The 26,258-nt window shown below is 39.5% G+C and overlaps 1 protein-coding gene and 1 non-coding gene across 23 annotated transcripts in view; one reads left to right on the top strand and one right to left on the bottom strand.

Annotated features, from left to right (window-relative positions):
• Positions 1 to 26,258, top strand: part of RBFOX1 (RNA binding fox-1 homolog 1) — a 2,803,489-nt gene that overhangs the window by 1,158,338 nt on the left and 1,618,893 nt on the right. The window lies entirely within an intron of this gene.
• On the bottom strand, positions 2,645 to 2,751 carry LOC122737533. Its single transcript, XR_006354365.1, has one exon. It is a non-coding gene; the product is annotated as a U6 spliceosomal RNA (small nuclear RNA).

Genomic DNA, 26,258 nt, shown 5'->3' with positions numbered 1-26,258 from the left:
ATGAGTCACCTGCCCAGGGTTCTTTAAGTTATACTAGATTGAACTTTTTTTGGGGGGGGGGAGCTGGGGATAGGGGACTGAGTCTCCCTAGTTTTCCAGGCTAGGAGAGTGCAGTACCACTTGTTCTTATTGTTTGTCCTTCATTCTCAAAGAGTACCAATGACATCACGAAGGTGATGTCTTGACTTGCAAGTGAATTGGATTTAAGTGAGGGAAAATTATGCAAAGTCATCAGCCTTATTCTCTCCTCCAGAGTCTTCGGAGTTCAGTGGCAAAACATAGGTCAAGATGATTGGTGATGGCCATAGATGCAGTGGGAAACCTTAGCCCCACTGCTCATTGGTAACTTTGACCTGCTCCATTTCTGATCTGGCCCTGTTTGTCCCTCCTAGGGAAGCCTAGTATCCCCCTTCTCCTGGGGGCTTCACAATTTTAGTGCCAAACTTAATTAGAAACCCAAATGGCTTTAGCCTTACTCAATTCAGAGCCACCAACTCAATTGATCCACTGGTTTCTGCATCCCCTAATAGGAGGGATTATAGGCTTGGACCCTTAGTCTCACCCTAGATGGCCTTTTCCTGATCACTTTGCTTAATTGTTTATGCTTCCAAAATGCAACATGAGCTTATTGCTATGCTCCAGAAACAGGAAACAAGAAGCGGTCTAATGTTGGTTTCCTGCCATATATGGGTAAGAGACTGACTTACCTGTCTCCAAAAGAAATTTTCTTTTTAAAGACCTCATTTGAGTATTCCTTTTACTTTCACTTTAAATGAGCACATTGTCCCCAGTCTAGTAGCATTCCTGGAGACCACTTCCTACAGAGCCTTATAGGGAACCAGATTTTTTCAGTGCTTTCCCAGAGCTTTCAGGGCTGTTGTTTATGCTACTCTGTTTCATTACTGGATAAATGGGAGTTAGGGTGGAGGGGAGGGGGGCAAGGAGAGAAGACTTGGAGGACAAGAGCAATCCCTTATAATGAAGAAGAAAGTGCCCACATGTTGTGAGAAAAAGAAGAGTCAGCATGAACTTCAGGGAGCCCTCTTATAAATCTCTCTGAAAATCAGGAAGCATTCTAAGAGGTGTTAGAGGCTACTTCTCTTTGGGCCCAGTATTAGATTGTGCATCTCATTTTGGTTCTTGATCATGCATTCTCAAATTCAGTATTGTATATTTGTACTTGGAGCATTTTTATTTTTCTTTGTTCTATATGTATGCTTTTTTTCCCCATCAGGGTAAGGTATCCCACTGTAGAAATGCTCTCCGCTGAGGCAAATAGGCAATGCCTCTATTCCAAGCTGACAGTAAATCATTCTTAGATATCAAGCATTTGATGCCAGGCACTGTGCTAAACACAGGGAGACAAGGAAAGCCAAAAAAATAGCCCTAACAGCAAGAAGTGCACGGTCTAATGAAGTTTAGATAAGAGTTGTACAGGATGCTAACAATCTAATGAGATTTAGTCTTTGTCTGTCTGTCTTTCTCTCTTCTTTCTTTCCTCCTTTATCTGATTTCCACCCACATTCCTTGCTAAGTCCCTCTGGTAACCTTCAAGGCCAAAGACTTGGAGGTCAGGTCACTGAGTGGGGATTATATAAGCCCAGGGCTTTTTGACCCCAAGGTCAGTCCTTTATCCACCATGCCATGTAGCCTCTCCAGGATCATTTAGCAAAGGTGTTTAACTGATGTACAAATATGGCAGATATGCTCACAGCTGACTGAAAAAAGGACCCCAAATCTAGGTGATACAGGAACCTGGAAGGCATATCACATCGGTCAGGGATTAAATTACTTTTTAAAGGACAGGACAGAAAGCCTACTCAAGAGTTTCTGAGTCCAAGGTTATAAACCTGCAATAGTTGTTCACACCCAGAGCCCAAGATAAGTTCTGTGGCTTCGTAAAATGGATTTATGGTTCTGGTTAATCAGGATTTAGAGGGAAAAGTGTAATACAATTGCCGTCCTTAGCTGGCTCTCAGTGGGAAGTGTGCAGATTAGTGACAAGAGGTTTGTAGGCTGTTTTCTGGCCCATCATTTAGTGAGATGCACAAACCTTCCTGCTGACATTGCTGTGCAGAGATCTCTTTGCAGGATTATGGGGCCGATGTAAAAATCATTCCGAGTAAAATGCCCTTTGATATTAAAATGACAGAGCTGGATGAAAAGAGGGAAAAGTTTTTCTAGTTTAATTCCTTCTCTAAGGCTCAAGTTAGGATGATCTGGTAGGAAACTTGAAATTAATATATTTTTAAATGTAACAAATGAAGTATGTCTTTTGCAACCCGTTGAATAATTCCGATTTCCAATATGATGTTTACTTGAATCTTCTATTTCTACTGAAGGCACATATCACAAAAAGCTCTTGCAAAGGAACAAAGTGTTGTGAAGAAATAATGGTAGATTTTTTCTGTGTTCCCAAACCTTCTCTTGAGAAGCATCAACTGGGACAGAGACTGTGAGTGGAGCTATCTCCTCTCTCCACTTTTCTGACTCATTATTGTGAACCTTGGTATTAGTGACTTTGCATAGTAAGTCATTAACCTGTTCTCCCATGCTGACACCAAGATATATCTGGTCTACCCTTTCAATCCCAAGCTTCCTTCAAAGCTTATCTCAAGTAGTGTTCCATCTCACCTAGAAATTTTTTTTTTTTTAACGCTTCACAAATTTTCGTGTCATCCTTGCACAGGGGCCATGCTAATCTTCTCTGTATCATTCCAATTTTAGTGTATGTGCTGCCGAAGCAAGCACTCACCTAGAAATTTTTAATGCCTATTTTGTGTGTATTTTGTAAATGATTACCTGTAAAGTCATTTCTCTCCAACAGACTATAAGCACCTAGAAGGCAGTGACTGTCTAGTTTTTGTCTTTGTGTTTTCCTGTGCCTGGGATGGTGCCTAGCAGGCACTTAATAAATGCTCCTTCCTTCCTTCCTTCCTTCCTTCCTTCCTTCCTTCCTTCCTTCCTTCCTTCCTTCCTTCCTTCCTTCCTTCCTTCCTTCCTTCCTTCCTTCCTTCCTCTCCCTCCCTCCATTCTCTCCTCTCCTCTCTTCTCTCTCTCCATCTCTCCGTGTCTTTGTCTGTCTGTCTTTCTCTCTTCTTTCATTCCTCCTTTATATGATTTCCACCCGCTTTCCATGCTGAGTCCCTCTGGTAACCTTCAGGGCCAAAGACTTGGATATTCCAAGCCTTAGATGTGTGCTGCCCTCAATATCCATAGTGAGCAATGTGACATTGCTGAAATTAGCTACAGTCAGTATGATGTTTAGCTAAGGCAAACTCACAGGGGACCTTTCACTAGTCAGTGTTAAATCAAACCACACCTTGGTGAGTCCAGACAATGGAGTACATTCTATTTCATCTTCAAATCCTACCCTTGGAGATTTAGACTTTAAAAGGTCACATTACCAGGGGTCAAACATGCAAAAGGAGATGGGATGGGCGTTTCAAACTCTGGACTCTACCTTGTTGGCTTTATACCTTCATTAAAGCCTTACCTTGGAAGTGTGCTTTGTGGTTTACAAAAAATTCTAAAATGTATCACTTATCTCATTGGATGTTCACAACATGTCTATAAGGTGAACAGGGGCGGAATTATTACCTCCATTTCATGGATGAAGATACTCAAGATTCTGCAAGGCTTGGGACTTTACTAAAATTATATAACTAGCAGGGGGTGGAGCCATAAGAAGTAGTCTTCTGCTATTCTACACCTCAGCTTAAGCAATTTCTAGAGGATTTTTATGCAGTGAAGATAGGAAGATGTTTGATCTTAATATTTCCCCACTTCAAAGATCTGAGTGAAAGAAAATGTTCATTGGCTCATATTTCTGGACTAGAAACATTTCAATAAAGTCATCCAGAACACAGTCCTGCTTCCTGTCAAGTGTGGATAGGGTTGACCATAAGTAGGTGAAAGAGAAAATCTTCCACATGGAGCTAAAATCTCTGGAGTTCAGTTCCTTCATTTGAAAAAGATGAACATTAGATCTTCCTTCCTTCCTTCCTTCCTTCCTTCCTTCCTTCCTTCCTTCCTTCCTTCCTTCCTTCCTTCCTTCCTTCCTTCCTTCCTTCCTTCCTTCCTTCCTTCCTTCCTTCCTTCCTCCCTTCCTCCCTTCCTCCCTTCCTCCCTTCCTCCCTTCCTCCCTTCCTCCCTTCCTCCCTTCCTCCCTTCCTCCCTTCCTCCCTTCCTCCCTTCCTCCCTTCCTCCCTTCTTCCCTTCTTCCCTCCTTCCCTCCTTCCCTCCTTCCCTCCTTCCCTCCTTCCCTTCCTCCTTTCCTCCCTTCCTCCCTTCCTCCCTTCCTCCCTTCCTCCCTTCCTTCCTTCCTTCCTTCCTTCCTTCCTTCCTTCCTTCCTTCCTTCCTTCCTTCCTTCCTTCCTTCCTTCCTTCCTTCCTTCCTTCCTTCCTTCCTTGATCCTGATCATCTCTAAGATTTGATTATTACTTTCTTCAGTTCAATAAATGTTTATTAAGTGCTTTCTTATATGCCAGGTGCCATGCTGTGTAGAAGGGATAAAAAGAAAATGGAAATAGTACCTGCCTTCAAGGAGATTACATTCCACAGTGATAGAGGGGTGAAACAGATGTATAGATAAAAATATAGACTCTATACAAGATAAATGCAAAGAAATCTGGGGTGGTGTGAGGGAGAGTACTAATGATGGGGTAAGGGTACATAGAAAAAGTATTCTATCTCCTGATGGCATTTTAGCTGAGTCTTGTAGGAAACTGGGGATTCCAAGAAGAAGAATTGCAGAGGGAGGACTATCTGGGCATGTGGGCCAACTTGTGAAAGGAGGAAGAGGAAGAAGATGTGATTTCTTAAATTGGGAACAAACAAGTGGAGCAGTTTAGGTGGAATGTGGAATACATGGGACTGGGGAAAAGAAGAAGAGAGGATGTGAATCAGTCTAAAACTATAGGTTGGATCCATATGGTGAAGGACTTTAAATAATAAGCATGTTTACTCCCAGAAAGTTCTCCCTCATGTCTAGCCTAACTTCTTCCTGATGCATGTCCTCTCTGTCACCTTTCCATGCAGAACAGAGAACCACAGATCATCATACTCATGTAATCACCCTTCACAAATTTGAAGAGCCTCACATTTTTCAGAATCATCAACACTTTCTCCTGCCTCTGTGGTGTTCTCCGTGGGTGTGCTGCTTGGAGAGGTTAAGGAGGGAGTAAAAAAAGACTTTCTATGCATGCTTTCCAAGTAATGGCACTTAAGTAGCTTTACTTAAAACTGATCTGGCCCTGTCATGATTTAGGTTTATTGTTTAATTAGGTGTGTTTTTTTGAGAATCATGTGTTGTTTTTTCATCATCCTTTACAGTAATGGTGGAAATTTAGCAGTCATAGGAAGACAATGTCTTGTCCCATTGAACTTTGTCGGAGCTCTTGAGTGATATGTTGAGAGGTGATTATAAGGGCTTACCACATTATCTAGCCACATGAAAGTCATTGCCACTCCTAAAGTCTTAGGGGTATGTCTAGTATGTGTAGAGCAAGTAGACCTGGGTATTTCTCAAGATACCTGGGTGGGGTAGAAGAATATCTTTGTTTTGGGCCCTACTTTTCTTACAGGGCTCAGAGATCTTGGAGGTAGTATTCTCACATTGAAATCTAGCCATATTTCAGTGGGTATTCATAGTATTGGATAAATCCCCAAAGTTTTGAGAATCTTATACAGAAGTATGGTGGTACCTCGTCACTGCCTTGAAGGGCAAATACATAATTCTCTGGAGTCTCATTTGCCAAAAGTCACCCAAATCACCCCGTAAAGGTGATGTTGGATGTGTTTGTTTGAAGAACATAAGAAATTATGTTCCTGAAAAAAGAGGTAAGGACTCTCTCTCTGTCACAGGGTTCCATTCTCCAAGTGTATTTATACATATGACACTGGGCATTATTAGGAGCAAGGGGATCTACTTTGTACAGACAATCTATATAGGGATCATGAAAACCTCTGGACAAGTATGACTCATGATGAAGTTATGAATATGAAGGAGTGAGAGAACATAAGAAAATTAATTTGGACTGATACAAAAGGAAAAAAGCAGAAATAAGAGAAAGATACACAGACTGAATAGCATTGTAAAGGAAAACAGGAAGAAAAGGCATGCAAAGAGTGCAGTGATGAATTTTGACTACAGAAGACTGATGATAAAATCTACCTCCTTTCTCTGGTTAGAGAGATAGTGTACTTACAGCTACAGAACAGGACACATATTGTCAGAAATGCTTAGTTTATCAGTATGTTGTGTATCACTAGACTTGTTAGTAACAAGGGAGAATTTTATTGGTTGTGGGGAGTTACTGGGGAAATGGTAGTAATTTTTTTAAAGCATCAAGTAGGTTCAGAAATGGATCTAAATGGTTTATTGAATCTTGTCTGGGTTAGCACACAGTATATTTTGAAGTGCTAAATGAGTATTCTAAATTAGGAATAGTTTTGTCTACATTGAACAGAGTTTTCCTAAATGACTGCTGTCTGGTTTTTCCTATAGTAAACAAGTGAAATGCATGTTGGTTTAGAGAAGCCAGTAGGTCCCTGAGACACCACATAAATGTGGGGAGGAGGGGATAATTATTTTCTTCTTCAAGTTTACTTTAACTTTTGAAAGGTTAGGTGGTAGATGAGAGCAATGAGGGCAATAGAATGTGGTGATCATATCAAATGAAATTAGTTGAATGCTGGATCAGAATCATCAATATGTACTTGTTTACATTTTTCAAATGTTGGTTAAGAAAAGGACTCTGTTTGAACATGGATAATTCAGAAAAGCTGAAGGAAGCTTTTATGGGTATTGTTCTTGCATGCATATATAATGGCCTTGAGAGCATTTCCTTAAGCTTGTTATAGTACATGGTTATGCATCATCTTTGAGATTCTATATAAATTATATTAGTAATTTAACTATCACTAATGTAATAAATTTGTATTAATTATAACAATTATATCATAATGAACATAATTATTAACAACTTATTGGTAATTAATTAAATAGTAATAGCCTGGTTTTATTCCAATTGAATTTGATGTAAATTAAACAAAGATTTCCAAATTTAAAAGAATGAAGTAGAAAACCTCTGTTGGGTCATAAGTCCTAGGAAATGAAGGCAAATTATCATGTGTCCTTTTCGTTGGGGAATGTTTCTATTTGAAATTCTCACACATACCTAAAAGAAACACTGAACACATTGTATATTCACAATCCTACTGTCAGTTTTCCACTGAGAAGACACACATAAGAACTGTTCTTTTTAATCAAGTAAGGTTATTTTACAGTGAAGTCTTTTGTATAATTTTGAAAAATAGTTGTGTTCCTTGGAAGCTATTTCAGCTTTCTGAAATGATCATTTTTAATCATTTGCCTAGCAAAACAATTTACTAAGCAGTGAAGGATAACGAACCAGAAAGTTTAATTTGCCTTTTTTAATTGAGTTGTTAATTAGCGCCCCTCCACAGTTGGTAGCCCCAACTTGCTTTTTGGTTTGCTTATGATCCAAGACATTTTAAAGGCACTAATCTGTCATATGCCTTCTACCCAGGTACCTCCACAAATCAAATCAATATGTGATTTTTATTATGTGCTTCAGCAAATGCATACTGATTTTGTTACTGCTTAATAATTAGGTAAGATGTATTTGAATTAAAGTGACATGTACAGTAGTAAAAAGAATACCTTGCACTCTCAGAACAATTCAATACAACCCTCACTTTGGACCTTTAGCAACCTGCGGACTGAGAATATCTCTATTAGCCCAGTCGGCTGTACTTCAAAAGGGCTATTAGCTCACTACAGCTAACTGCCCAGCCCGTGGGAATTAGGAACTCAGTCTACACTTAAAAGTAGGAGACTCAAGCTCTTGATTGAAGGTCAGTACCAGTAGCCTGAAGGAGAGTATCATTGCTTGGGGTTGTTATTAAAATCCCTCAGCTCTGCTGCCCACTACTTTTATCACTTTGGACAAGCATTTAACCTTTCAGAGGCCACAACTTCCTCATTTATAAAATGAAGGTGTTGAAGTAGATGACCTTTAATGGCTTTTTCAACTCAATGCTGCTGTTTTCTTAGAATCTGAGGACTGAACTAGGGCTTGTGGGTGAAGATCCAGGGAAGGGGATGTGGTCTCAATATACAAAAATATTTTCTAACAATTAAAGGGAAGGTGCTTGGCACATCTTGTTGTTGAGTCATTTCAGACTCTCTGTGACCCCATTTGAGGGTTTTTTTTGGCAAAGACACTGGAGTGGTTTGCCATTTCCTTCTCTGGATCATTTTACAAATGAAGAACTGAAGCAAACAGGGGTTAAGTGAATTGCTCAGGGTCACACAGCTAGTTAGATTTGACCTCATGAAGATAAGTCTTCCTTATCCCAAGTTCACTGTATCAGTAGAAATAGTTAAGTGGGGGGAAGATACTAGAATGAAGAGGGATTGGGGCAGCTGGTTAATGCAGTGGATAGAACCTACCAGAGGTAAAACCAGAGGTATGTAGCTGTAAAATAGATGCTTCTTAAGGTAGAGGACTCTGTTTCACTGGAAATATTCATCGTCAGATTTGATGCTCCCTTGTCAGGAATGTTATGAAAAAGATTCCTGCCTTTTACAGAGGTTGAATTAGATGATGCTTCAGTCACTTATAGATGTAAGATTCTGTGATAGGCCTCACTTTGCTGTCTCCATTCTATAATCCTTGCTCATTAGCAAGACTCCATTCCTGCTTATGTATGCCCAATGTTACTTCCCTGGGCACAGGGAAATGGCACAGTGGATAGAGTTCTGGGCTAGGAGTCAAGGACACCTGATTTTAAATCTAACCTCAGGCACTTATTAGCTGTGTGATCCTGGACAAACCATTTAGCTTTGTTTGCCTCAATTTCTTCAACCATAAAATGAGGATAATAATAGCACCTCCTTCCCAGACTTACTGTGAAGATCAAATGAGATAATATTTGTAAAGTGATTAGTGAAGTATCTAGCACATTGTAGGTACTTAATAAATGCTTGTTTCCTTCCTTCCTAATAATAACTAGCATTTCCAAGGTTTTTCAAAAAGTCTTAGTGTAGCTTTAATCTTTAATAAGCTTTAATAGCTTAAAACTTCCATTAAGACTTTTTTGGAGACCCTGTAGAGCATATTAAGATTTGCAAAGGGCTTTACATGTGTTAATTCATTTAATTCTCAAAAAAACTACATAGTAGATGCCTAATAAAAGCTTGTTCCCTTCCCCTTCCGATGCTCACATTTACCTTAGTGTGAATTTTCAAACCTGCTTCTATTTCACAGTTAGAAGCTATGATGCTAAGCCAAAGGAAATAAAAGGGCCAGTCTTCTTTTTCAGGGTGTTCTGCATAGCTGTGACAAGACCCTGAGTCAGGTCACAGGCCTTTCTCCTTTTTGAAAGCAGCTAGGTAGTGCAGTGAAGAGAGTACAGGATGTGGAGTCCCGAGACATGAGTTCAAGTGTGGCCTCAGTGAGGAGTTACCTCACTGCCTTCTGGCTCAGTTTCCCTAACTGTAAGTGGGAAAGCACCCATCCGCAGGGTTATTGTGAGGATCAAATGAGTTAACATGTAAAATGCTTTGCAAATCTTATAGAGATATAAATGCTACTTGTTATTATTACTGTTATTGTTATTTACATCACTTATAAGATTTGAGCCCAAAGAACCTTCATTGAGTGAAGCACCAGTATATTTAGAGAGTACACTATATTAAGAGAGAGAGTTTAAAACTCTGTATGGAAGGCAGATCTACAAGTAAAAATCATTTAAGATGAAGTCCTTTCTCTGACATATAATGGCTGTGTGGCCCTGGGGAAGTCACTTAGGTTCAGTCTCCGAGACAACACTATAAGGCAGTAAGCTCAAAAGAGTGGCCAGTTTGCATTGGAATGGGTGTTTCCTAGATGGAATCACATACACAAATAACTACCTTAAAAAGCAAGTCTTGTGTCCTTTTGCTTTTCCCAACTTTTTTTTTTAATTATCCCCAAATATTTGGTGAGGATGTAACTCTTTTGTTTGTTTGTTTGTTTTATTTTGTTTTGTTTTTGGTGAGGCAATCGGAGTTAAGTGACTTGCCCAGGGTCACACAGTTAGTAAGTGTTAATTGTCTGAGGCTGGATTTGAACTCAGGACCTCCTGAATCCAGGGCTGATGCTCTATCCACTGCGCCACCTAGCTGCCCCTGGATGTAACTCTTTTGCTAAGCCTTTAGTGGTATCAAAGGCTTACCATTTTCCCCCAGCTATTGTCAAGCTGCTCTATAGTTTGATGTATTCATGAATTAGCTATTAACCCTTTTAGCTCCCTTCTCTTTGAAATTCCTAGTGACTTGTATCTTCATAATAACAGCTGGCATTTCTAGAGAAGTTCATATTTTTCAAAGTGCTCTGCTCTCCTTTGTTCCTCACAATAACAGTGCAGAGTGTGTGCCATCATTATCCCCATTTTATGGATAACAAAACCTGAGACTGAGAAAAGCTAAGTGACTCACTTAGGATCATACAGCTAGAAAGCATGTGTGGTAGAAGTTAAACCCACGTCATCCTAAGATCCTATCTGTAGTGCTGAAAGAGATCTCAGAGGTCATCTAGTCAAATCCTCTCAATTTATGGATGAGAAAACTGATGCACAGGGAGGTTTCTATTTCTCCATTGTTAGCTAGGAAATACATGGCAGTGCCAGGGTTCAAACCCAGTGTTCTAGAAACTCCAATGCTTGGGCTCTTTCTATTGTACTCTTCTGTCTTCCTAACTCTTAATAGTCTCTTCACTATGCCTTTGCCAGCAGTGTGTATTTATGTACACCCATTTAAAATATCCTCTTTTAGCCAATGTGATTGACAGATAGTCCTTTTTGGTACAATACTGAAGCAATAAAGACTGTGTTCCCTCTCCAACCAGCCCCCTTTGTTGCCCATCCTAACCCGTTTTTATATTGTAGCATTTGTGAGTTGGAGCTTATGAGAATACATAAGAGACTTAATTCAATGTCCAAAAAACACTCAGCCTGGTGGGGTGGGTTTTTTTTTTGCATTTTTAATTTTATTTACCAATGCCAGATAGAAATCAAGTGTGCATGAGAGAAACTGGCATTGTGTGCATTGAGAAGTTGAACTGTGTGTTGCCATGGATGCAGAGTTGAGTTTACAGTGCAAGAATGTTGTAATGAAAACATTTTCTTAGTAGTTAAAGATGGGTTTCTGTAACAGCAGGGAAGAAATCCTTTGTGCTTAACATCCATTATGTTTATAAATTAGATTGAGGGTCTGAAGTATTGTATGACCAAATCACCAGCCAGTAAGTATGACATTACCACAGGTAAAGTTCACTTTGCTAAGGCAGTGAAGGCCGTCCCTCTCTCAGGATGGATTTTTCCTCTTCCAGGTTCACCTTGCTTCTCCTTTGTGTTTAGCCAAGGCCTCATTATTTCAGAGCAAGGATGCTTGTCCTCAGAAGCTAATAATCATCCCAAGCTGTCCATGAATCTTGTGTGTTCTGTACATTCACAAAAGATATGCAGGGCACCTTTGTGGTGGAAGAACAAATAAGGTACTTTGGGAACTCTGGAGGAGTATGTTTTTTAAGGGGAAATGTCACTGAAAGAACTGCCAAAATCCACTCCATTTTGATTTGAACAGGTTGTAAAGAACATCTTTCTTTAATGTATTTAGAAATGATAATATATAATAACTAGAATGAAGTGAAATGGTTATAATGGGTGACGTGTTTCAAAAACATATTGAAGATTCTTTGTAGGCTCCTGCTGACAGGACAAATATGGAACTAGGGAAAGAGCTCTAGCTCTGCAGGCAGAAGACCTGGGTTCCAATCCCACCTCTGACATTTGTATTGCCTTAGGCAATTCATGTATGACTTGGACCTTAATTTCTTCAACGGCAGAATTTGTTGTTGTTCACTTGGCTCACAGGTATGTCTGACTCTTTATGACCCCATTTGGGGTTTTCTTGGCAAAGGTACTGGAGTGGTTTGCCATTTCCTTCTCCAGCTCACTTTATAGAGGAGGAAACTGAGGCAACCAGGGCTAAGTGACTTTCCCAGGGTCACACAGATAGTAAGTGTCTAAAGCTGGATTTGAGGACACCAGGCCTGCCCCTCTATCCACTGTGCTACCTATCTGCCAACTGCAGAATAAAGAAGGTTAAATTAGATGGCCTCTAACGTTTCTGCTAGCTCTAGATCTATGATCCTCTGATCTTTGAGTATAGTATCACCATCCAAAAAAGGATGTCCTGTCTGTCTCCTTGGTTGCAAATTTAAGGAAACATTTGGGTTGCTTCTCAAAGCTCTTTTTTTTTTAATACAGAGATTCGACACATCATTCCCCTCAAGGACCTTTTAATAGGAAATAACCCAATAAGCCTATTAAAAGCATAATGAAAAGCTCATTCAGTCTTCTGTCAGTCTTCAGAGCTGTAAGTGGCTTCTAATTTGCACAAGATTGGAATAGCATTGAAGAATTACAGTAACTAAGTGAAACACTCATTGGATTTTCAATTTTCTGATAGCATCCCATGTAATTTCTTGTAATGCATTTGTAGAGAAGTACAATGACATATGTCAAGTCTCATCCTGGTACTTTTGTCCACATCAGCACTATATTGAGAAGTGTGATGTCAACTCTTCTCATGGGTGAAAGTGCCTGTAATTGTTGTGTTCTCAATGGATATTCTATTATACATGATATTCAGAGTAAATGTTACATAATTTAGAATATCCTGGCTAGATGTTTTTGACTTTTGGCATCCTACATGCAATATGGATAGATAGATAGTTGAATGTATGTAAATTATCTTTACTATATCTTATTTTAAAATTTAAAATAAATGCTGACCTCTGTGCTTATCTAGGTAAAGGGCTAGTAGCTGACTTGAGCTGGCTGAGAACAGAACTGTGTAGTGGCTGGGAGGATCCAGAGATAGAGGAGGGAGCTGGGATGCCAAAACCACGAGAGTAGACAGGAGCAACGTAGGGAGGCCAAGTGCTTGATCTGAACAAGGGGAGTCAGCAGCCAAAAGTGCAGAAAGAATGAAAGAAATGTAGGACAGAAGGCAGCGGTCAGACACTGGAGCATCAGTCACCTGAAGTAGGGAAAAGAGGTAGTTTATATGCATAGGGGAGTGGCTTTATACAGCTTCCTATAAATGCTGAGGTATAGCAGCCATGCCCCTCTCCTCCTCTGTCACCTTAAAGAGATTGGCTTGCTAGAAGAAGTGGAGACTAACTTTCCTGCCTGATGAATTTGTTACCCCATTAAAATGAATGCCCCACCTGTAGCCAATTAATTCCATTTTAAAATAACCAATATTAATAGAGAATGGCATGGATTTGAAGCTATAGTGTAAAATCCTTCTCATTTATTCCAGATTACTTTCATATAGAGAAATATTAAGCAATATGATATATAGAGTGCTAGGCTCAGGGTCAGAAAGACATATGTGGATTCCAGTGCTGCCTGTGATTCTTATTAGCTATGTGACTTTGGTCAAGATTTGCCCTGCCCATTGTATTCTCAGTGAATATAATATTATGCATTATATTCAGATTAAATGTTGCATAATTTATAACATCCTGAATAGATGTTTTTGACTAAGCATCTGAAATCAAATATACATATAAATGTAGGATAGAGATAGAAACTGAACCAGTGATTTTATTGGTACAGCAAAGTCTCAGTTGAGAAAATTCTGTACCAATGCCAGTGAGCTTTCTCTCTGAGATGTGTGTATGTATGTGTGTATGAACATGTGTATATATGCATATACATATGTACATTATATATACATACTATATATACACACATAGTTATCTATATATCACCGCATCCATATGCATCTATATATCTGCATGTATGTGTGTACTTTATCTGTGTGAGGGATTTTTTACATTTAAAAAATCCTGAGGGGGCAGCTAGGTGGCATGGTGGAGAAAGCACCAGCCCTGGATTCAGGAGTATCTGAGTCCAAATCTGGCCTTAGACACTTGATACTTACTAGATGTGTGACCCTGGGCAAGTCACTTAACCCTCATTGCTCTGCCCCCCCCCACCAACAAACAAACAAAACCCTGAATATCTTTTTTAAAAATCTGGGTAAAGGAATAATAGCCAGCTGGAATGGGGTTGAAGACAGGACTGCATTATTATTTGGGAGAGCCCTGAGATGAAGAAGGCATCTAGGATACCAAAGCAATGGAAACGGACAGGAGCAAGATATCCATTCTTGGAGTATGCATGTAGTTTCCCATGACTATTCTACCTTTGCTCCTAAAATGGAAACAATACATTATCAAATCCTTTCTGGCAACATTATTTGTTTTCTTGATCCTTCCACCCCAAAATGGTTCTCTTTCTTTCATGCCACTCCCATTTCCTCCCAAGTATTTGGGAGTACATGTGGAAATCTATAAGTTTAATTTAAAAACCGATTGATTGTGTTTGTAGGAAGAGATCTCAGATCTATGGATTCAACTACAATCTCTCTGTGGGTGACTCCCCTATCTATGTCTCCAACTTTTTCTTTTTTCCTTTATAGCACTTTTTTGGGGGGGTGGGACAATGAAGGTTAAGTGACTTGCCCAGGGTCATACAGCCAGTAAATGTCAAGTGTCTGAGACCAGATTTGAACTCAGGTCCTCCTGAATTCAGGGCCAGTGCTTTATCCACTGAACCACCCAGCTGCCCCTTTTTCTTTTTTCCTAAATCCCAACCCTATACTTCCAACTACTTGACTGATTTCTCCAAATGAAAGTTCTGCCAGTACCTCAAAATAAACATAGCCCAAACTGAATTCATCATGTTCCTTTTGGATCTTCTGTCCTTAATTCAGTCTTTCTGCAATTTAATTCAAGTACAGACATCCCTTCAACATTGCTGCTTTCCCTATAGCATTTTTGATACATCATCAGGTTGACATGAGAAATTAAATGAGATGGGGGCAGCTGGGTGGTGCAGTGGATAAAGCACCAGCTCTGGATTCAGGAGGACCTGAGTTCAAATCTGGTCTCAGACACTTGACGCTTATATCTGTGTGACCCTTGGCAAGTCACTTAACCTTCATTGCCCAGCAAAAAAACAAACAAAAAACCCAAACAATTAAATGGGAATTTGGGGGGAGTTTTGCAGAAGCCAGAAGTGACACAGAGCCTATTACCAAACACTTAACCCAAATTTTAAAAAAGGTACTGTAAATATCCCATAAAAGAAAAAGAAAAATTCAGAATTCTTCTCTTATACAAAGGGAGGGCCAAAAAATTTTATGTGGATTGTGCTTTCCCTAGACTAGTATAAATACACTGCTCACACATTTTCCTATCCCTAGTCTGTGTTTCCTCCAGTCTATTCTCTATTTACTTGCCAAAGTTATTTTCACTCCCCTGTTAAAAAACTTTCATTGGCTACCCAATGCCTACCAAATAAAATCCCAAAGCAAAGAATTAAATTTCTTTTACAGTGTGCATTTTCCCCTCAATTTTTATCTCTTCTTATTTTTCTTTTTACTATCTTGACCCCCATTCAAGCTGGACAACTCATCATTCCCCAAACATTCCTCAGACACTGTCTATTGAGAATATCTTTCTGCCCTCTCTCTGCATTTCAAACTACTGTGCCTTATGCAAGACTCAGATTAAATGACAACTCCAGAAACTTTTCCCGACATTCCCAACCTTCCTTCAAGCCAAAAATAAGCTCTTTTTATTTTGTATCTTTTAATACACGCACCTTTTTTGCTTCCTATAATTATTTCCCCTCCTCCCCACTACACATCTTCTCTCCCCTACCATTAATTCCCTTTTCAAATAAATAACATTGGCTGGATGCTTTTAGACTGGGGTCTAAAGAGCTTTTAGACTATATCTAAAGGGATTGTCTGTTACTCATCTCAGTATACCTTAGAGCATCAAACAGAGGGTTTTGTAAATGTTTAAAGTGAATTGATGGGGGGTAGTGAGGTGGCACAGTGGATAAAGCACTGACCCAGAAGGACCTGAGTTCAAATCAGGCCTCAGACACTTGACACTAGCTGTGTGACCCTAGACAAGTCACTTAATCCTCATTGCCCCACAAAAATAAATAAATAGATAGATAGATAGAGTGAATTGATGTCCTTTATGATGTCCTCTGTGGCTACTAGGTGGCCAAGTGGGTCAGGATTCAGGAAGACCTGAGTTCAAATCCAGCTTCAGTCACTTTATAGCTGTAGAAGCCTAGGCAAATTACTTAACCTGCTTGCCTCACTTTTTCGATTGTAAAATGGGGGTAACAATAGCATCCTCCTCACTGGGGTTATTGCGAGGATCAAATGAGATAATTGTGAAGTACTTAGCACAGTGCTGGCACATAGCAGGTGTCATATAAATGCTCATTCAATTTTCTCTTTCCTTATGTAACACTAATGCTGCTTCTGCCCTTTGTGGAGGAAGCTGAACCCCTTACAAGACTAGTATATGGAATAGGTTCCCTTATAGTAGTGATGAATTTCCCCTGAGTCATCCATATTTCAGCATAGCTTCCTCTTAATGATCAGAGATATTTATTTTGAGTCAGAAAGCCAAAGGTAAGGGCATCATATGACTGTCATCTGAAACAAAACTAGCTGAACCTACATGGGAAGCAAACACATCGCCTTGACCCTGTGTTCAAATTATGTAATCTAATCAATCACTTTCATAGTTTTGACCCCATCATTTCACCTCTAATATAGATACTAATCTTTGTTCCTTTTCAAATATGTCTAAGATGGATAGAAGTTTTCAAATTGTTCCACTTTTCTTTGGCTAATTATCTATTCAGATGTTGGAAATCACTCCAGATACAAGAGAATGATCTAGTTGACTTCCAAGTGAATGCAAATAATCAGATCACCAAATTTTAGAGGACTCTAATAGATACACAAAGTGGGCATGTATTTGTGTAAAAACTCTCTAAATAGAAATGTGTTTTTGGACAGTGTTTGCAAAATTAGTCTTCAAAATTTGATTTGCAGTCTCCAACTTAGGTATTTTAGAAGAAGTAGCTTTAAAGGTTGACTAATCCATGGAAAAGAAGAAATATTCATGGGATATTTTATGGAAAAAGTTCTAGTAGGGATGCACATGAACATTACCCTGCAGGTATTTACTGTCAACTCGGAGAGACAAGATATAAACACATGAAAAACTAAAACACAAGAAATGTCATAAGGCTAGTGATATGATTAAATATCCTTGGGGACTACAGACAATAATTTCATAGAACTTTATTCAGCATAATTTTGTGTAATTTCCTATGTTAGACACTTCAAATACAAAAAATAAAGCCCTCTGCCAAAAAAAAAAGTTCCTGATTGTTTAAAAGAAACACTTTGAATGTTGGAGTAGTTTGGTAATACATATTGGAGGAGGAGATCTTGAAGGATGACTATAAATTTACATAAACAATGATTGGAATCAAAAGCACAAAGGCAGGGATACATAGAATCTTTTGGGTAGATAGTGAGGAAACCAACCTGGCCGGATCAATGAGGACTTAACATGAAGTGGTAGGAGAAAAGGCTGGAAAACTGGTTGGGGCAAGATTGTGTTGGGCCTTTGGAAGCTAGACTTTGTAATTTGGACTTTCTTAAGCAGCTAATTAAATGTTTCTGAGATAGAGAATGAAATAATAACAACAGGGTCTTAGGCAGATTATCCTTACATGAATGTGGTGGATGGATTGGGGTTAGGTGGGAGAAGAGGAGATACTGGAGGCAGGGTTAGACGGTGGAGGACAAAAGATGCTAAACTCAGTTTGGGGCAGGTTGGATTTAAGCAAGATGCCCATATGGAAATGTTCATTGTGCATAAGATGCTTCATAGCTTGGTACTTGGGCTACAGTTCTCAGAGGTCAAGAAATGTGTACATGTATAGACTCCAATGCCTTAAAGTAATAACATCTGCTGCACAAAGGAGAGGGAGAAGGGAATAAGCATTTATATAGTGACTACCATATGCCAGACACTGTGCTACGTGCATTATGAATATGATCTCATTGAATCCTTGCAACCACCCTGTAAGGTATATTGTTATTAACCTTATTTTATAGTTGAAGAAACTAAGGCAAACAGAGGTTGAGTTATAAGGGTTTTGTGTTTGTTTTTAAAGAGAGCAATGTTTTAAAGTGATTTGCCTAGGGTCACACAGCTAATAAGTGTCAAGGGTCTGAGGCCACTTTTGAAATCAGGTCCTCCTGAATTCTGAGCTGGTGCTTTATCCACCGCAACACCTAGCTGCCCCAAGTTATAAGGTTTTGATGAGTAACAAATGACTTAATGAACATGGACTCAATCAATAAACATTTCTTAAGTATTTACTGTGTTACACATTCTGTTAGGATGTGGGGTACAGTCCTTATCTTCACATGAATGACAACATATACCCATACAAATATATTCAAAATAAATACCAAGTACAAAATCATTTTGGGGGAAGGTGCTAGTATCTAGGAGAAACAAGAAAGGCTTCAAGTAGAAGGCAGTGCTTAAATTGAACTTTGAAAGAAAATGGGAGGAGTCCATTCTAAAAACGGGGGGGGGGGATAATCTTTGTAAAGGCATAGAAGTGGGAGATGGCATATCTTGTGTGAGGAATAGGAAGAAGGCCAGTTTGCTCTAGGACTAGAGAAAGTATGAAGGAGAATGATGTCTAATTAGGCCAGAAAGGTGGAGTGAGCAAAATTGTAAAGAGTTTTAACAAAGGATTTTGGTATTTGATCTTAAAAATAATAAGGAGTCACTAGAATTTTTTTGAGCAGGGGGATAACATAGTCAACCTGTGTTTAATGAAAATAATTTTGGCAGTACAGTGCCTCATACATTCAAGAAAGTATATTACCCATGAACCCATGAAATAAGGGGAGTCATGTCTCCTGAAAATGTATTAATCTTACCCTTAAAGACATTGGGATTCTTTCTGAATTGTACCCTTGACAAAATTGTGTGCGTTGTCCAAGAAGTTGGTTCAGTTTTCAACCATAGCTGGGTTTGTTTTCTTCCATCTTTTCTGAGTCTTGAGCAGCAATAGCCCTATTAGAAACCAGGAAAATAGGAGAGAAAGTGAAAATTCGTTTTTCATTATTACCCCCTCCCCAGCCCTTTCCACAAATAATGTGGGAGCTATCCAAATCTTATACTTGTGGATGACCTAGATACATGAAGGTGACCACCTCAATAGAGCTTGATGGAATAAAGCCCTGAGTAGAGATTTTACTTTGACAAAATTCTGTGGATGGTCTAATGAGTACCCCTAAATCAGTCTCTCTTTCTTTCTTTATTCTGTGTTTGGTGTCTGTTTCAACCTTGACCTGGAGCAGCTACCTTAGTTGAAATCGTACATCTATTCATTCCCAGAGCTTCTAGTCAGAGCCTGCTGCTTCCAAGACATTAGTGCTATACAGGGTGTATGGGTACACAGATGTCAAACAGACATCTGCCTATTCTAAATTATAGCAAGGCCACAGCCATCTTCTGAATTAGATGCTAAATAGCAAATAAGAATGCAGATCACTTATTTACTAAGCACCTTTTGTGGGTAGAATACTCATAGTATTATAGATTTTGAGCTGGCAGGGACCTTAGAAGGTCTTCTAGATTAACCACCTTCTTTGACTGTATGTATAGGGAAACTGAGGACCAGAGGAGCTTACACAGATTGTACACATAGCCCAACGACATGCAGATAGTAAGCAGCCCAACAGACTTGAGCCTGGTTCCTCTGACTTCAGATTTCAGTGTTCTTTTCATTCTACCAGTCTCTCATTCAAGATCATATAGAGCAGGGTTCCTAAACTGAGGGTCATAGACCCCAGTTTGCAAGGATCATTGAAATTGAATGGGAAAAAAATACACATTTTAAAAATACAATTGTTTTCTTTTTTGTTATCCAATGTATTTTATTTTATGCATTTAAAAACTTTAGTCTGAAAGAGGTTCATTCATAGGCTTCAACAGGCTACCAAAGGGATCCATGACCCATCAAACATTAAAAATCCTTACTCTAGTGGAATACCAAAAAGAAACAAACAAAATCCCTGCCTTTACATTTGGTCAAGTTTTTAAATCTCAAAGACAGAGGGAACGTGAGAGGTCATGTTTTCTAACTCCTTAATCCAAATAGGAATCTCCTTCTACTCCATCTCTGGTAGGTGCTCTGGTAGATTCTAGATCTGCTTAATTCTTCCAGGGACAGGGAGTATACTTCCTCATGAGGCAGTTGTTGGGTAATCTCTAGTTGTTGAAGGCTTAGAGTTGGAAGGCAGCTAGGTAGTGAAATGGAAAAGAACACTAGACCTGGAATCAGGAAAACCTGAGTTCACATCTGGCCTCAGACATTTACTATCTGTGTGACCATGGGCAAGTCACTTAACAATAGTGTTTGCCTCTGTTTCCTCAACTGTAAAATGGGGGTAACAGAGCCTAATTCTCAGGGATGTCATGAGGATCAAATGAAATTTTGTAAAAGTGTAAAATGCTGGGGCAGCTAGGTGGTGCAGTGGAAAGAGCACTGGCCCTGGATTCAGGAGGACCTGAATTCAAACACAGCCTCAGACACTTGACACTTACTAGCTGTGTGACCCTGGGGAAGTCACTTAACCCTAACTGCCTCACCCCCAAAAAAAAAGTGTGTACAATGCTGGACACATAGTGGGTACTTTATCAGTATTTATTCCTTTCTCCCCTTTGGAGGGGACACTAGAGATCATCTAGTTTAGTCTCCCTCCTTTTGCAGATGCGGGACTGTATATTTACAGCTGCTTGATTTCCTATATTCACACATGGTGTTTTTCATAGTTATTCAACTTGGATGCAAAAAAACCCATATTTAAATCCTGCCTTAAACACTTACTATCTCTGTGACCCTGGGTAAGTTCTTAAAATCTCTAGTCCTCGGTTTCCTTATCTGAAAATGAAGGAATTGGACTTCATGGCTTCCAGGACCTCTGCCAACTCTGAATCTTTGGTCCTGTAGAATATCAATTTTGGAGATAATTTTGAATTTTAGTTATGACAATTGATATTTAATATATTCTTTTCAGTTTTGTGGCATCCACAAATATGATAAACATGACATTGATGCCTTTTATCCAAGTCATTAATAAAAATGTTGAGAATGAGAGAATTGTAAAGGCTAACCACTAAAACATATAAAGTGATAAAATCCACAAAACACCATGATCCACTGAGGGCATAAGTGCTAATGAGAAACAGAGTCAAGTAATGATTAACTTCGAAGTGAGATTAATCTGGGAAAGGCTGCTTGGAAAATGGGAACTTTGAGACATTTTTAATGAAGGTTAGGAATATGGATTGGCAGAGAGGATTTGGATTAGGCATTCCACAGGGAAGAGAGGGATGGTCTGTGCTTAGGAACAGAGATAAGAATGAATAAGTTAGAAAATGGCAACTTGATTAACTTGACCATAATGAATGATCCTCTTACAAGGGAATGTTGGAGCTAGCTCATGCCTGCTCTCCTAAGCCATTGTGGAATTTTCAGTGTGTACATTTACACCTTGGAAATTGGCCAACACTGAATATCAGCCTTTGAATTATTGTTTTGTTCATTGTCTAGACTTAATGGAGAAAATGTTAATAATACTGATTAAACCTAAAAGTGTATTGTAAGTATTTATATTTGTTTTCTGGAAAGCTGATTGTTAAACATTTCCTAACATACTGCTATATAAAGCTGATAAATGAGGGATACTGGATGCAGTTAGAAGGCTTTCAAAAAACAAGGTTAGGGAACTTTTATTTTATAGTTACTCATAGAGAGTCTCTATGTCTTCTAGAACAGAGGAGGGACTAGATGCAATTGTTGCCCAAGGATAACTGTTCTAGATTCTTTGGGTTGAATAATGTTGTTTACTCATTTTTAGTCATGTCTGACTCTTTGTGACCCCATTTGGGGTTTTCTTCTTTCTTTTGGCAAAGATATTGGAGTGGTTTGCCATTTCCTTCTTCAGCTCATTTTGCAGATGAAGAAACCAGGGCACACAGGGCAAATGACTTGCCCAGGGTCACACAGCCAGTAAGTGTCTGAGGCTGGATTCCAACTCAAGTCTTCTTTACTCCAGGCATGGTGCTCTATCTACTGAGGCACTTAACTACCCTGCAGGTAGGCATAGAGAAAAGCCAGAAGCAAGAACAGCTTAGCTGATTGCAATTGGACAAAAATAGGATCATAATAATGGACTGGCTCAATGTAGCCATACAAATGGAGAGGAAGGAATGAATTAGAAATCTAAAAAAAATTGTCAGGACTTGATGACATGCTTAGGAAAGGATGCTCAAAATGATCCCAGGGTTATAGGTCTAGGGAACTAGGCAAGATGAATTTGACATTGATGGGCAAGTCAGGAAAGTACTGCAGGCTTGGGGCTGAGGGTAGAGGGAAAGGAATTCTGTTTTAAGTTTGTTGTTTGTAGGATCTGGCAGACCATTGAAGCGGAGATGTCACATGTGTCATTGAAGATCTAGGACTAGGGGTATCATGGATGAAAATTGGAAATGTGGATGGGGAAAGCTGAGTATGTCCTCTGTCCTCTCCATAAAACAAGCAATGGATGGAGAAGGTGATTTCCCATCAATTAAAACCAGAAGGTTTGTGTTGTGGTGCCATCCCTAGGGTTTTGAGGTGGTTTCATCTAATCTGGTGCAGTTTTAGAATTTGATAATGTAATCAGGCTTTAGTATTTTTCTCTACTTAATGATTCATGTGCCATGAAATTTTTTCATTAAAGATTCCAAGGTTCACAAAGTAGAGAATAGAAAGGACCTCAGACACTTCATTCGTGCAACCTATTCATTGCACATTGGCTGATAGCTGTGCTGATCCGAATGTAGATCATGGAAATGGAGCCTTAGAATTTTAAATCAAGCTTTGCTTTACACATTTAATGAAATGCAAACCAATACTTGGCTGAACTAAAGGGCATGAAGTCATTAAGGTTTCTCATTTTGTTAGGAGTTTTGGTACATGTTATAACTTTTTTGGAGTTTGTTTCAATTATGTGTCCCCTACACCAAAAAGAGCAGGGGGGCGGGGGAGATAAATCATTTTAATTTGAATGTATCACTACTTCCTCTCAGGACTTTGCCCTTCTGTGCTTACCTTGACTGTCTCGATTCTACATGGAGACAACTCTAAGAAGAGCCAGACAAAAGTCTACAAAAAATTAAAAAAAAAAACCTATTGTATGCAAAGCAATGAGTTGGCAACCAGGATACAGAGGCAAAATAGAAATCACACCCTGACCTCAAAGAGCTTGCATTCTATTGTGGCATCATATTATTTTGGTGGGGGGAGCAATGAGGGTTAAGTGACTTGCCCAGGGTCACACAGCTAGTAAGTGTCAAGTGTCTGAGGCTGGATTTGAACTCAGGTCCTCCTGAATCCAAGGCCAGTGCTTTATCCACTGCGCCACCTTGCTGCCCCTGCATCATATTATTTTTTTAATTTTTTTTTAAGTGAGGCAATTGGGGTTAAGTGACTTGCCCAGGGTCACACAGCTAGTAAGTGTTAAGTATCTGAAGCCAGATTTGAACTCAGGTACTCCTGACTCCAGGGCTGGTGCTCCATCCACTGCGCCACCTAGCTGCCCCCCCACATCATATTATTTTTAAAGGTCAAAGTGTTGTCATAGTTGTCCCCATCATGGCTTAGTACAGAGTTTTTTGTACTGGTCTGTGATTGATGGTTGGAGAACCCTCCCCTGATGCCTCAGATCAGCTACTTCCTCTACAAGAAGGGCAGATGGGTGGTGCAGTGGATAGAGCACTGGCCCTGAAGTTGCAAAGACCCAAGTTCAAATCTCACTTCAAATCTCATAAATCACACTTAGTAGCTATGTGACCCTGGACAAGTCACAACCCCAATTGTCTTAAACAACTGGAGCCATCATCAGGTGTCCTGATATCTATCTTGCCACTGAGCACAGATGGCTCCAGAGGAGAGTGAGGTTGGTGTTTTTTCACAGCCTTGCCTCACTTAAATCCAGTTCACTGTAAGTCATGATATCACCCCAATGTCATGGTTCTCTTCGAGAATAAAGGGCAAACAGCAATCCTCTACAAGGCAAAATGGAGCAGTGAGTAGAGAAGAGTGCTGGCTCAGGAGTCAGAGGACCTGGTTTAAGCTTTACCTCAATTTCCATTTGGGCAGGTTACCTGATCCCTTGTGTATCCCCCAATATAGTTTCCACATCTGTAAATGGCAGGGGTGAGGTTGGGCTAATAACCTCTGAAGTCCCTTCTAGATCATCTTTTGTTCCTATGATTCCTTGCAGACAAGAGACTTGTTTGTAACTTAAGAGCAGAGAAGTTAAGTGGCTTACCCACAGACATACAGATGCTAGATATTAGAGGTAGAATTTGAATCAGGTTTTCCTGACTGACTGGTTCATGATGGTCTAATACTTCTTACCTCTCTGTGTAGTAGGTCCTAAACAAATACTTTTAGATTGTTGTTCACGATCATATCTGTTCAGCAAAAGACTTTAATAAAGGTGTATGTGCAGAGAGCTTTATTAGATTCATGTGGCTCAGGGGCTCCTAAATTTAGAGTTGTAAGGGACCTTAGAGGCCAAGTAGTCCAATCCTTTGGTAAGTAACTTTGCTAGGGTAATACATTTACAATCTTAGGCAGAATTTGAAATCAGGTCTTCCTGATCCAAAGTTTGGTGGTCTGTTCGGACCACTACCTAATCTCCTCTTTAAAAAATGAAGGGTTGGACTCTCTATGTGATCTCTAAATTTTCTTCTAATTCATGCTGTCTTTGACCTTGGTGAAACTAAGAGATGGAGGGTAGTCCTATGATTTCTTTTGTACAGGGGACTTCCAGTTGAAGCAACTCCTTTTTCTACTGCTAGTTGGCACTCTTCCTGCAACTTTTATTCTTAGAGTTGTCTAGAATACTAAGAGAGTGTGACTTTCCCAAGGTCATACATTCAGTGTGTCTCAGAGACAATACTTAAGCCTAGTTCTTCCAGGTTTTGAGGATAGCTCTCCATCCCCCATGCCACCCTACTTCTCACTGAAGATGGCCTACCCTATAAAACCATAGCTCACCAAGTGTAAAGATTGTTTCCATCTCTGCTACTGTGTTAAGGCCTCTGATCTTGTTGAATATCACTTGCTTTGACTTTCATGAGGCATCCCAGTAGGCTGTCCCTATTTTAAGAAATAACAAAAGGAGAGGACTTAGAATCTGCCATATTGCTGTTCCCTTTCTGATTGAGGTGATGGCTTAAGACGATCCCTAGGCTGCTCCCTGTTATATATTTGGAGTTAACAGTTACATCAAATGTTGATTCCCTTCCTGACTGATCTCTTTTTATATTTTACCCTTTGCCTTTTCTTTGGAAAAAGTAAAAAAAAAAAAAGAAAGAAAGAAAAGAAAAGAAAGAAAGAAAACCAAAGGTCATGTGATGATCATTGAAGCCTGATTTCACTACCTGCCTTTCCAGTGTTCCTACCGCTTACTTTCTCCCCATGTCCCACCCACATACTTGGAGATACCGTAACATTAACCTCCTTGTTGTTCCTCACACAAGACAGTATTCCCAGAGTCCAAGATTTTTACTCCATTTTCCATGCCTACAATACTTTTCTTCCTTATCTTTGCCTCCTGGCTTCCCTACTGTCCTTCAAATCCCAGATAAAATCTCATGTTTTGAGAGAAGCCTTTACCCAGTCCCCTTTAATGGTCGAGCTTTTCTCTCTTAATTATCTCTGATTTATTCTGTATGTATTTTGTTTGTACAAAGGCTCCTGGTGAGAAGGGACTGTTTTTCTCTTACTTTGTATCTCTGGTACATAGTAGACTCTCAATAAATGCTTATTGATTAACTGACTGACTACCAATTCCTCCTAGAAACTTCTTTCTTCCAGTAGTGTCTATCTCATTCTTACAAAAACAACCTCCTAGTTCAGTTCTCCATATTTAATTCATTCTCTGAACTGAACTTTTATCTTACATCCATTGTCTTTGGTAGTTTGGCAAGCTCTCCATAGTCTCCCTTTTCCCCTGCCCCCTCCCACATCTTTCTATAGTCTTTTTTTCTTTGTTTGTTTGTTTCTTTGTTTGTTTCTTTTTTTTTGTGGGGCAATGAGGGTTAAGTGACTTGCCCAGGGTCACACAGCTAGTAAGTGTCAAGTGTCTGAGGCCAGATTTGATTGTTTGTTTTGTTTTGCAGGCCAATGAGAGTTA

This window comes from Dromiciops gliroides, chromosome 1 (genome assembly GCF_019393635.1).
Source record: "Dromiciops gliroides isolate mDroGli1 chromosome 1, mDroGli1.pri, whole genome shotgun sequence".
NCBI classification, from domain to species: domain Eukaryota; kingdom Metazoa; phylum Chordata; class Mammalia; order Microbiotheria; family Microbiotheriidae; genus Dromiciops; species Dromiciops gliroides.
Note: the sequence above shows the minus strand (reverse complement) of the source record. Positions and strands in the feature narration are given on the sequence as shown.